Consider the following 13,480-nt stretch of genomic DNA (forward strand, 5'->3'; position numbering starts at 1 on the left):
CTTATTTGAGCACTTAACCAAATTCAGATAATTTATATCATACTTTTCAGACAAGCTGTCCAACTGCGTCATAGTTGCTAAATAATTCATATCTCGAGTTATAAAACTCGAAATCCAAATCCGTAAATTTTCCCCGAAATTATACTCATATATCTACTTACCAATTTTTTTATATAATTTTTGGTTGGTCCAATTAGTACAGTTTATTAGTTAAATCCTCCCTTGTTTCAGGGTTTGGCTACTTTGACCCCTGTGCACTAGGAACCAATTTCTCTCTGTACAAAATTCAAATAACCATGCTGTTTATTTCTCTTAAAAATAGACCCAATGAGGAATCCATACATATATAGTATGACTCATAATTATTTTTTTGAAATTTTTAATGATTTTCTAAAATCAGAACAGGGGATCTCAAAGTCATTCAAACTCTGTCTCACAACAATTTAAATATCTCATAACATAAAATCCAATTGCATACACCGTTTCCTCTATATGAAACTAGACTCATTAGGCTTTAATCTCATTTTTTTCTCAGCCCTTAACTCAATTTCCACAATTTATGGTGAATTTTCAAAGTCAAACTACTGCTACTTACCAAAAACTGTTTTAGTACAAATATTGTTAACTAGTTTATAACATCTTTACTTCAATTCATTCAAACTCTATACATGCCATATAAATCTTTAAACATAAAATAAAAACTACCGGAATTGATCTGAATAGCGTGCCCTGTTGTGTTGATCCGATCTACCAACTTCTCTTTAATTCAATCTACAAAAAAAATTATCAAACACACACAAATAAGCTTATTGAAGCTTAGTAAGCTCATAGGCATAAAAACACAAATCATATCAAATATTGTACACAATCATATATCTATTAGTTTAACTATTTCATCCTCCAAATCACAATTTCATTAATAACTCATTGGAATAATTTCCATATGGCTACTCTGTAATGAACCGAAAGTTACGGTATCGGAAATTGAGTCTTGAGTACTGTTTCCGTGAAATTTATTCATGAATATTTATTAGAAATATTTATGAATTATAGTTGAATGGTTATTTAGTGTTTAATTAAGTGAAGTAGCTTGAATTTAGTTTAAAGGATTAAATTGCATAAGGAATAAAAGTTTAATTATAGATTAAAGAAGTAAAAGGACTAATCTAGCAATTAGACCCTAAGTGCCATGTGTGTGAATGTATGATATAACATGTGTAATAGTTGGTATATATGTGTAATAGCTATAAGATATTTTATGTTATAGCTATTACACATGTTAATTTATATTTTTATAGGTTAATAATAATATAATATAGTATAATGAATAAATAATAATAAGTAAAGAAACATAGAAAGAGTTACAGAGAGCAAACGTGAGAAAGAAAGAAGGAAAGAAAGAAAGAAAAGAAAAGGGAAATTTGAGGATTAAGGCCCTAAAGTTTAATTGGTAAGTTGTTTTAGCTCATTTTCTTATGATTTTTATGTTTATGGATGCCTAATTCAAAGTTCTACATGTATGAGGTTAAAATGAAGAAAATAGAAAATTTTTAGATATTGATTTAGTTGAATAAATTGAGGTTTTATGGGTTAAATTGATAGGAATTGAAGTTAGAAGTGAAAATTGAGTGATTTATTAAAAGAATTCTAAGTTAGGTTTAAATAGGGATTAAGTTGAATAGAGCTCAAAATTTATGTTTTATAATGAATTTTATGAGTTAGAAATTGTTAATGAGTTGATTAAAAGAGAATATGAAGCTTAAGTTAAAGAAAAAGATTAGTAATGGAAAAAGGACGAAATTGGAATTTTGTAAAAGTTTGATAGAAAGTGAAAATGTGTTTTATGAATTAGTATATTGATGAATTTTAATTGTATGATTGTTAGTAGCAAACGTAGCACGGATACGTCATCAAAGAAGGAAAGAGAAAGTGAACGAAGATATCGATTAAATTCGATAAATAGTGGTTTGTATTTCTATAAACCGAGCTTAATCGTTATTGCTATATTTGATATTTATATTGTATGAAAATGTGAATGAGGTAAGTATTTTTACCATATTGAAATGAATGTGATTTTGAATACCCTATTAACAAATGTCGGGCTAGTCGGATATAGTTGACATGTCATAGGAATTGGAAGTATTGGGATATTCCGACATTGAGTCAATGAGACACTATGTGTCGACTCATCGTTAAAGTTCGGATTTGTTCCGATGAAGTACTTTGTGTACTATAATGTTAAAGTTCCGGATTTGTTCCGATGAAGCACTATGTGCTTATCCCGGAGTGTGGGTTGGATCCGTGTATCCGTTAGTGTCCGAGTTATGTTAATAAGGGTAAATAAAGTAAAGGTTATTAAAGTACTGATTGATATTGAATAATAGCAATAATGTGTTTGAATTACCATGTTTTAAAGTTGATTAAGCTATTGTTTATGGAAATACCACTGAGAGTATTCTCAGCGTACGGTTTGTTTCCGTGCGCAAGCTAGGTACGAAAGTATAAGGACTCAGCATACAAGCCGATCCCCAAACTCAAATTGGTGAAGTTTCTATCTTTTTGGAAAATGGCATTGTACCTAGGATGTCTTTTGGTTATATTAAAAGTATCTAAGTTGTTAAATGATATTTTGGTATGTTTTGTAAATGTTACCAAAACCTTAAGAATGGTATGTTTTGATATGTTAGTGAAGAGTAATAAGAGGAATTGTTGGTAAATGTTGTAGAAAGAAGAAATGAAGATGTTATAAACTTAGTTATCAACATTTTATACTAAAACAGATTTGGACAGTAACAGTAGTCTAACTTTGAAAATATACCAAAAATAGTATAAAGTGAATTAGATGATGAATAAAATATGTAATTGAAGCTTAATGAATCTATTTTTATATGGAAGAAACAAAATTGGTAAAAGAGTTGTATTTTATGAGATATTTACGTTTTGGTGAAACAGGGTTAGAACAATTTCTGGATTCCCTGTTCTGACTTTAGAAATTCACCATAAATTGTGTATTAAGAATTAGGACTCAAACTTTATATGTATGGATTCATTATTGAGTCTATTTTAATTGAAACAAATGGCATAGTCATTGGATTTCTGTACAGGAAGAAATTTGATTCGAAGTGCACAAGGGTCAGAGTAGCTGAACCCTGAAACAGGGGAGACTTCTTATAATAAACTGTACTAATTGGCCTGACCAAAAATTCTAGAAAAAAATTAGTAAGTATATATATAAGTCTAGTTTTAGGGAAAATTTACGGAATTGGATTTCGAGTTTCGTAACTCGAGATATGATTTTTTTAGCGACTGTGACGCAGATGGATAGTTTACTACGAAAACTGTTTAAGTGCTAAGATAAGTTTTGTAATGTCTCCTGCTTGACTCCGGCAATGGTCTCGGGTAGGGGGGACGTTACAATATTGATTGGTATCAGAGCTATTTAGGTTTAGTCGGTTCTAGGACTAAATCGAATGTCAATGGGAATCTAGAGGTACATGCCATTACTGAGTCAAATTTGAGTTGGGATTGGATCTTGATATGTTTGTTGAATATTTTTGTTTTATAGCATTAAGAATGTCGATAAAAGCATTGAGGATACTGATCAAGAGATGTATAGTGAAGATGATGAACCGTATAATGTGAATGAATCGGAGTCTGCAACTCTAAGTGTGAATCCAGTAGGAAATCAACCGAATGTTGGAAGTGACAATATCAAGTCTTTAGAATAATCGCCGATGCCCTTCAAAAGCGATAGGAACTATGCTTGCTACGTCCTCTATCCCTACTACCCGAAGAGCTCCAATTAAAGAATTGAGAAAATATGGAGCTACAGAATTTTTGGGTGCCAAGGGAATTGATTCGACTACTGCTAAAAATTGGTTAAAGACTACAAAGAGAGTTCTGAAGCAACTTGAATGTACACCACAAGAAAGCTTAGTGTGTGTTGTCTCATTACTGCAAGAGGAAGCTTTAGTATGGTGGGAATCAGTGATTCAGAATGTACTTGAGGAACAGATAAGTTGGGACTTCTTTCAAAAAGAGTTTCAAAATAAGTATTTGGGAGAAATGTACATAGAAGACAAAAGACAAGAGTTCTTAACACTGAAACAAGGTGAGATGCTTATAGTGGATTATGAACGAGAATTTCTGAGATTGAGCAGATATGCCACTGAGTTTGTACCGATGAAGCCGACCGATGTAAAAGATTTTTAAGAGGATTACGTGATGAATTTAGACTACAGTTGATGCCTCTTAGAATCACTGAGTTTGCGGATTTAATGGAAAGAGCTAAGATGATTGAACAAATTCTTGGAAGGGATAAAAAGTCTGAAGTTGCTCATTCGACTGAAAAACGTCCCGGAATGGTTAGTTCAAGTCCGCAGCCTAAGCGGTCAAAGGAATCACGAGGTAATTGGAGATTTAGTTCTCGATCGAAAGGAGTGATCGAGGTCGGAAAAGACGGACTCATCGTGTCTCATGGCGAGATCCAAGTCCGATTCGAATCTGAAATTCCAATATGTGAGCATTGTGGAAACCGACACAAAGAGGAGTGTAGAAAATTGATGGAGGTTGTTTCGTTGTGGAGCTACCGATCACTTTATTAAAGATTGCCCAAAGATATCGGAACAACACCGACATGAGTGCAAAGATCTGAATTTGCTTCCGAGGTCGGGATCAGCCAAGTAGTTCGTTTGCTAGAGGTGGTACTAGAAGAACTAGTGAGAGTGCTACACAACAATCTGAAGCTAGAGCTCCAGCTCGAGCGTATGTTGTGAGGACTCGAGAAGAGAAAGATGCTCACGATGTGGTGACAGGTATATTCTTATTGAATTCAGCACCCGTTTATGCTTTAATAGACCCTGGGTCATCACATTCATATGTTAATACGAAAGTAGTTGAGACAAAAAAATTAGAGTTTGAATTGTCTAAAGTTATAATAGAAGTGTCTAGTCCACTGGGACAAACTACTTTAATGAACCATATATGTCGAAGATGTTCGTTAATGATTCAAGATAGAATATTCCCTGTTGATCTGTTGATTATGCCATTTGGCGACTTTGATGTTATTTTGGGAATGGACTCGTTATCAGAACATGGAGTGATTTTAGACTGTTATAAGAAGAAGTTTATTGTTCAGAATGAAAGTGAAGATAGAATTGAAGTAAATGGTATTGGACTAGTGGATCAATTCGTATTGTTTCGGCCATTAAAGCTAGCAAGCTTCTTCATCGAGGTTGTAATGCTTTCTTAGCATATGTGATTAATTCGGATTCAGTTGAAAGTCAGTGTAGTAAAATTCGGACTGTATGTGAATTTTCTGATGTATTCCCCGAGGAATTACCGGATTACCCCCGATCGAGAGGTAGAATTTGTGATTGAAGTCTACCTGTGCAGATCCCAGATCGATACCTCCGCACTGTATGGCACCCATCGAGCTAAAAGAATTAAAAGTACAGTTACAAGACTTATTGGACAGAGGTTTTATACGACCTAGTACATCACCATGGGGAGCTCCAATGTTATTTGTTAAGAAGAAAGATGGGTCGATGCGATTGTGCATTGATTATCGACAACTCAACAAATTGATTGTCAAGAACAAGTATCCACTTCCCGAATAGATGATTTGTTTGATCAACTGAAAGGAGCTTAGTATTTTCAAAGATTGATCTAAGGTCGGGATACTATCGGTTGAAAGTAAAAGAGTGCGACATATTGAAGACGGCATTCGTGCATGAGGTATGGGCATTATGAATTTTAGTGATGCCATTTGACCGACAAATGCCCCGCCGCTTTTATGGATCTTATGAATCGAATTTTTCAACCATACTTGGATCAGTTCAGTATTAGTTTTTATCGGCGATATTTTGGTGTATTCCAAGTCGAAAAAGATCATGAGCAACATCTCCAGATTGTTTTGCAAATACTACGAGAAAAGCAATTGTACGGAAAATTGAGCAAGTGTGAATTCGGTTATCGAAGTTGTGTTTCTTGGTCATGTCGTATCGCGGATGGAATTAGAGTGGATCCAAAGAAGATTGAAGCGTTATTCGGTGGAAAGTTCCTAAGAATGTATCAGAGGTACGAAGTTTTCTCGGATTGGCTGGTTACTATCGAAGATTCGTCAACGGATTTTCAAAGATAGCCTTACCGATGACCAAGCTACTATAGAAAAATATTCCATTTGTTTGGAATGAGCAATGTCAGAAAAGTTTTGAAGCATTAAAACGAATGTTAACAGAGGCACCGGTGTTGACTTTACCAGAATCAGAAAGAGATTTTGTAGTGTACAGTGATGCTTCATTGAGTGGACTAGGATGTGTACTGATGCAGAACGGGAAAGTCATTGCTTATGCTTCACGGCAACTGAAACCGCATGAACGCAACTATCCAACTCATGATTTAGAATTAGCAGCTGTAATTTTTGCCTTGAAGATTTGGAGGCACTATCTTTATGGTGAAAAGTGCTATGTTTATACGGATCATAAAAGTTTGAAGTATCTACTTTCACAAAAAGATTTGAATCTGAGACAAAGGCGTTGGATAGAGCTTCTAAAAGACTATGATTGTGTCATAGACTATCATCCGAGAAGGCTAATGTAGTAGCCGACGACCGAGTAGAAAAAGCTGCGATTGGATTACGAGCAATGCTTGCACAACTTAGTATCATGAAGATGGAAGCCTTTTGGTGAATTAAGAATAAAGCCGTAATGTTTGATCGAATCGATCAAGACAGTTAGAAGATGATAAGTTGTTAAAGAAAAGAGATGATTCGAATGGTACAATGAAAATTTTAGCATTGATGGAAATGGTCGCTTAAGATTTTGAATCGACTTTGCATTCGAATAATTACGAGTTGAAAGAGTTAATTCTTCGAGAAGCTATAATAGTCCATTTGCATTTCATCCCGGAGGTATGAAAATGTATCGTGATTTGCGTGAATTGTATTGGTGGTCGGGAATGAAAAGGATATAATCGAATATGTGGCAAAGTGTTTGACTTGTCAACGAGTGAAGGCAGAACATCAAGTTCCATCGGATTACTTCAACCCATCAATATTCCCGAATGGAAATGGGACCGAATAACGATGGACTTTGTGACGGGATTACCGATGTCTACAAGTAAAAAGAATGCTATTTGGGTAATAGTTGATCGACTTACGAAGTCACTCATTTCTTAGTTGTGAGAACCGATTGGTCGTTAAAGAAACTTGCTGAGGTTTATGTTAGGAAATCATTAGATTACATGGTATTCCAAAATCAATAATTTCGATAGAGATCCAAGGTTTACGTCAAGGTTTTGGAAGCAATTACATGAATCTTTCGATTTTCGACTTCATTTTAGTACAGCTTTTCATCCACAGACTGATGGTCAATCTGAACGGGTAATACAAATTTTAGAAGATATGCTTCGAGCCTGTATGATTGATTTTGAGTCTAACTGGGAATATTATTTGTCATTAGCCAATTTGTGTATAATAATAGTTTCGATCAAGTATACTGATGGCACCGTATGAGGCTTTGTATGGACGAAGATGCCGATCACCCGTATGTTGGATGAATCGAATGAGAAAAAGATGATTGGACTGAATTGGTTCAAGAAACGGAAATACTGATTAAGAAAATTCGGAAAGATTGAAAAGCGCTTTTGATAGACGTAAATCGATGCAGATTTGAAACGACGGATATTGAATACTCGATCGGGATAAAGTATTTTAAAGGTTTCACCTTGGAAGAAAATTCTAAGATTTGGTCAAAAGGAAAATTAAGTCCTCGTTTTATTGGGCCTTACGGTTATTGAGAGAATTGGACCAAGAGCGTATCGATTGGCCTTACCTCCGAACTACGAAAATGCACGATGTCTTCCATGTTTCTATGCTAAGAAGATATCAATCGGATCCTTCACATGTTATTACGACCGAGAATGTAGAGATTCGACGACTTATCGTATGAAGAAGAACCGGTTGAGATTCTAGCACGAGAGGTAAAAGAATTACGTAATAAACGTATTCCTTTAGTAAAAGTGCTATGGCGAAGTCACAAATGATGAAGAAGCTACATGGGAACCGAAGAAACGATGAGATCTCAATACCCCATCTCTTTTCGGTAAATTTCGAGGACGAAATTTATTAAGGGGAGAGAATTGTAATGAACCGAAAGTTACGGTATCGGAAATTGAGTCTTGAGTACTGTTTAGTGAAATTTATTCATGAATATTTATTAGAAATATTTATGAATTATAGTTGAATGGTTATTTAGTGTTTAATTAAGTGAAGTAGCTTGAATTTAGTTTAAAGGATTAAATTGCATAAGGAATAAAAGTTTAATTATAGATTAAAGAAGTAAAAGGACTAATCTAGCAATTAGACCCTAAGTGCCATGTGTGTGAATGTATGATATAACATGTGTAATAGTTGGTATATATGTGTAATAGCTATAAGATATTTTATGTTATAGCTATTACACATGTTAATTTATATTTTTATAGGTTAATAATAATATAATATAGTATAATGAATAAATAATAATGAGTAAAGAAACATAGAAAGAGTTACAGAGAGCAAACGTGAGAAAGAAAGAAGGAAAGAAAGAAAGAAAAGAAAAGGGAAATTTGAGGATTAAGGCCCTAAAGTTTAATTGGTAAGTTGTTTTAGCTCATTTTCTTATGATTTTTATGTTTATGGATGCCTAATTCAAAGTTCTACATGTATGAGGTTAAAATGAAGAAAAATAGAAAATTTTTAGATATTGATTTAGTTGAATAAATTGAGGTTTTATGGGTTAAATTGATAGGAATTGAAGTTAGAAGTGAAAATTGAGTGATTTATTAAAAGAATTCTAAGTTAGGTTTAAATAGGGATTAAGTTGAATAGAGCTCAAAATTTATGTTTTATAATGAATTTTATGAGTTAGAAATTGTTAATGAGTTGATTAAAAGAGAATATGAAGCTTAAGTTAAAGAAAAAAGATTAGTAATGGAAAAGGACGAAATTGGAATTTTTGTAAAAGTTTGATAGAAAGTGAAAATGTGTTTTATGAATTAGTATATTGATGAATTTTAATTGTATGATTGTTAGTAGCAAGCGTAGCATCGGATACGTCATCAAAGAAGGAAAAGAGAAAGTGAACGAAGATATCGATTAAATTCGATAAATAGTGGTTTGTATTTCTATAAACCGAGCTTAATCGTTATTGCTATATTTGATATTTATATTGTATGAAAATGTGAATGAGGTAAGTATTTTTACCATATTGAAATGAATGTGATTTTGAATACCCTATTAACAGTGTCGGGCTAGTCGGATATAGTTGACATGTCATAGGAATTGGAAGTATTGGGATATTCCGACATTGAGTCAATGAGACACTATGTGTCGACTACTGTTAAAGTTCCGGATTTGTTCCGATGAAGTACTTTGTGTACTATAATGTTAAAGTTCCGGATTTGTTCCGATGAAGCACTATGTGCTTATCCCGGAGTGTGGGTTGGATCCGTGTATCCGTTAGTGTCCGAGTTATGTTAATAAGGGTAAATAAAGTAAAGGTTATTAAAGTACTGATTGATATTGAATAATAGCAATAATGTGTTTGAATTACCATGTTTTAAAGTTGATTAAGCTATTGTTTATGGAAATACCACTGAGAGTATTCTCAGCGTACGGTTTGTTTCCGTGCGCAGGCTAGGTACGAAAGTATAAGGACTCAGCATACAAGCCGATCCCCAAACTCAAATTGGTGAAGTTTCTATCTTTTTGGAAAATGGCATTGTACCTAGGATGTCTTTTGGTTATATTAAAAGTATCTAAGTTGTTAAATGATATTTTGGTATGTTTTGTAAATGTTACCAAAACCTTAAGAATGGTATGTTTTGATATGTTAGTGAAGAGTAATAAGAGGAATTGTTGGTAAATGTTGTAGAAAGAAGAAATGAAGATGTTATAAACTTAGTTATCAACATTTTATACTAAAACAGATTTGGACAGTAACAGTAGTCTAACTTTGAAAATATACCAAAAATAGTATAAAGTGAATTAGATGATGAATAAAATATGTAATTGAAGCTTAATGAATCTATTTTTATATGGAAGAAACAAAATTGGTAAAAGAGTTGTATTTTATGAGATATTTACGTTTTGGTGAAACAGGGTTAGAACAATTTCTGGATTCCCTGTTCTGACTTTAGAAATTCACCATAAATTGTGTATTAAGAATTAGGACTCAAACTTTATATGTATGGATTCATTATTGAGTCTATTTTAATTGAAACAAATGGCATAGTCATTGGATTTCTGTACAGGAAGAAATTTGATTCGAAGTGCACAAGGGTCAGAGTAGCTGAACCCTGAAACAGGGAGACTTCTTATAATAAACTGTACTAATTGGCCTGACCAAAATTCTAGAAAAAATTAGTAAGTAGATATATGAGTCTAGTTTCAGGGAAAATTTACGGAATTTGATTTCGAGTTTCGTAACTCGAGATATGATTTTTTTAGCGACTGTGACGCAGATGGATAGTTTACTACGAAAACTGTTTAAGTGCTAAGATAAGTTTTGTAATGTCTCCTGCTTGACTCCGGCAACGGTCTCGGGTAGGGGGGACGTTACATACTCACAATTTAACTCCCTTAGGCCCATTTCTCATTTACTTCATTGTCAAATTAGGGAACAATAAGGGAATTGAGTGCTTCATTATCACATTGTCATAGTAAACTATGGACTTTCACATTGTTACGCATCACACACCAAAGCCATAGCCTTGCCATGGTCTTACACGGTTCACATATCATACCGAAGCCATATCCCAGACATGGTCTTATACGGAATCACATTATCACATTATACCGATGCCGTAGCCCAGCTATGGTCTTATACGGAGTCATATTATCACATTGCACCGATGCCATAGCCCAGCTATGGTCTTATACGGAGTCATATTATCACATTGCACCGATGCCATAGCCCAGCTATGGTCTTAAACGGGCGCACTTATCACATATTTTTCGTCAATTCATCAGGGTCACATAATAGAAGCACTCAAATCCATTGTTCTTACTAATTTGTACTTTTAGTTACACATTATTTATTAGTTAATGCAAATTGATAGTATTCATCAACAATAAAATACTTTAACAATCATAAGATTTTCATATCAAAACATTGAACTTTGCCATATGAGCTTACCTGGACTAATTTGCAAAAGTCGCAGAAATTCTGGGACTATTCTTGAATTTTCTCCTTTCCACGATTCAGTTCGTTTTCTTGATATGATGTAAAATATGAAAAACCAGCTTTCTCCAGACCTTCTATGGCGTTTTGGCTGATAAAATATGAAGAGATCTCTAGATTCTTCAATTTTATTCTTATTTTATATGTTAAAGTTGTAAAATTTCCAATTTTGCCCTTATTTCCCTTATTTTTCTGCTGATTTTCTTGCCTTTGCCGTCCAGCCTATTCACTTTTAGGCTTAATTTCCTTTAAATCTTCCTTCTTTTAACACTTGAACTATTTAATCCTTTTAGCAAAATTTATTTTTATTACAATTTAGTCCTTTTATTTAATTGACTACCTAATCGTTAAAATTTCTCAACCAAACTTTAATACTAGCTAAATGAAACTTCATAAATATTTATAAAAATATTTTATAGCTTGATTTTCAAATTCGAGGTCTCGATACCTCGTTTTTGACCCGCTTGACCTAATAAATTCTTTTAATTCACTAATTTCACCATTTCACAAATTCTTCTAAATTCTTACTTGACTCATAAATATTAAATTACTATCTTGTTCAATCTTATTTGTCGGATTTAGTGATCTCAAATCACCATTTCCGACACCACTGAAAATTAGGCCGTTACAACTCTCCCCCCTTTAGGAAATTTCGTCCTCGAAATTTCGTACCTGAAAATAAATGCGGATATTGTGATCTCATAGATTCTTCCGTTTCCCAGGTTGCCTCCTCCAATCCATGTCGATGCCATAACACTTTTACTAACGGTACTCGTTTATTCCGTAGTTCTTTAACTTCCCGAGCTAATATTTTCACCGGTTCCTCCGAATAAGTCATATCGATTGTAGCTCTATCTCAAGATGAGGAATCACATGTGAAGGGTCCGATCTATATCGTCTCAACATAGATACATGAAATACATTATGGATCTTCTCAAGTTCGGAGGCAAGGCCAATCTATAAGCTACCGGACCAATCCTCTCAATGATTTCAGATGGTCCGATAAATCGTGGACTAAGCTTTCCTTTTCTACCAAACCGTAAAACTTTCTTCCACGGAGAAACTTTCAAGAACACACGATCACCCACATTGAGCTCTATATCTCTTCTTTTCAAATCTGCATACGACTTTTGACGATCGGAAGCAGCTTTCAAACTTTCTCGAATAATCTGAACTTTCTCTTCAGTTTCCTGAATTAAATCCACTCCGACTAATTTCGATTCACTTAATTCTGACCAATACAACGGGGTTCTGCACTTCCTTCCATACAGAGCTTCAAACGGTGCCATTTTGATACTAGCTTGATAACTGTTATTGTAAGCAAATTCAGTTAAAGGTAAATACCTTTCCCAGCTGCCACTGAACTCGAGTATACAGCACCTTAACATATCTTCCAAAATTTGAATCACTCGCTCTGATTGTCCATCTGTCTGAGGGTGAAAAGCTATACTAAATTTTAACTTAGTACCTAAAGCTTCTTGTAGTTTATTCCAAAATCTCGAAGTAAACCTCGGATCTCGATCAGAAATAATTGATGTCGGCACCCCATGTAATCTCACAATTTCGACACATATAATTCCGCTAACTTATCAAGTGAAAAATCATTCGACAGAATAAAATGCGCCGATTTAGTTAATCATCTACTATCACCCAAATCGAATCTTTTTTTCTTGAGTCACCGGCAATCCAGATACAAAATCCATCGTCACATGTTCCCACTTCCATTCGGAATCATTACGAGTTGTAACAAACACAGAGGCACTTGATGTTCAACTTTTACTGTTGATGATTAAACATTTTGCCACAAATTCACAAATTTCCCGTTTCATACCAGGCCACCAATACATTTTTTTTCAAATCACAATACATCTTCGTACTACCCGAATGAATCGAGTACATACTACAATGAGCCTCTGATAAGATATCCTTCTTCAATTCTAGATTATTCGGGACACAAATTCTATTACGATGGTATAACATACCACTATTGTAACGGCCTAATTTTCAGTGGTGTCGAAAATGGTGATTTGAGATCACTAAATTCGACAAATAAGATTGAACAAGATAGTAATTTAATATTTATGAGTCAAGTAAGAATTTAGAAGAATTTGTGAAATGGTGAAATTAGTGAATTAAAAGAATTTATTAGGTCAAACGGGTCAAAAATGAGGTATTGAGACGTAAAAGTTGAAAATCGAGCTATAAATATTTTTATAAATATTTATGGAGTGTCATTGAGTTAGTATTAAAGTTTCGTT

General features: G+C 33.9%; 1 long non-coding RNA gene across 1 annotated transcript; it reads left to right on the plus strand.

Moving 5' to 3' along the window:
• The first annotated feature begins 9,107 nt into the window (after positions 1-9,107).
• LOC128285162 (uncharacterized) lies at positions 9,108-9,924 on the plus strand. Its single transcript, XR_008275588.1, has 2 exons — positions 9,108-9,155; positions 9,676-9,924. It is a non-coding gene; the product is annotated as an uncharacterized LOC128285162 (long non-coding RNA).
• The last annotated feature ends 3,556 nt before the right edge of the window (positions 9,925-13,480 follow it).

This window comes from Gossypium arboreum, chromosome 12 (genome assembly GCF_025698485.1).
Source record: "Gossypium arboreum isolate Shixiya-1 chromosome 12, ASM2569848v2, whole genome shotgun sequence".
NCBI lineage: Eukaryota > Viridiplantae > Streptophyta > Magnoliopsida > Malvales > Malvaceae > Gossypium > Gossypium arboreum.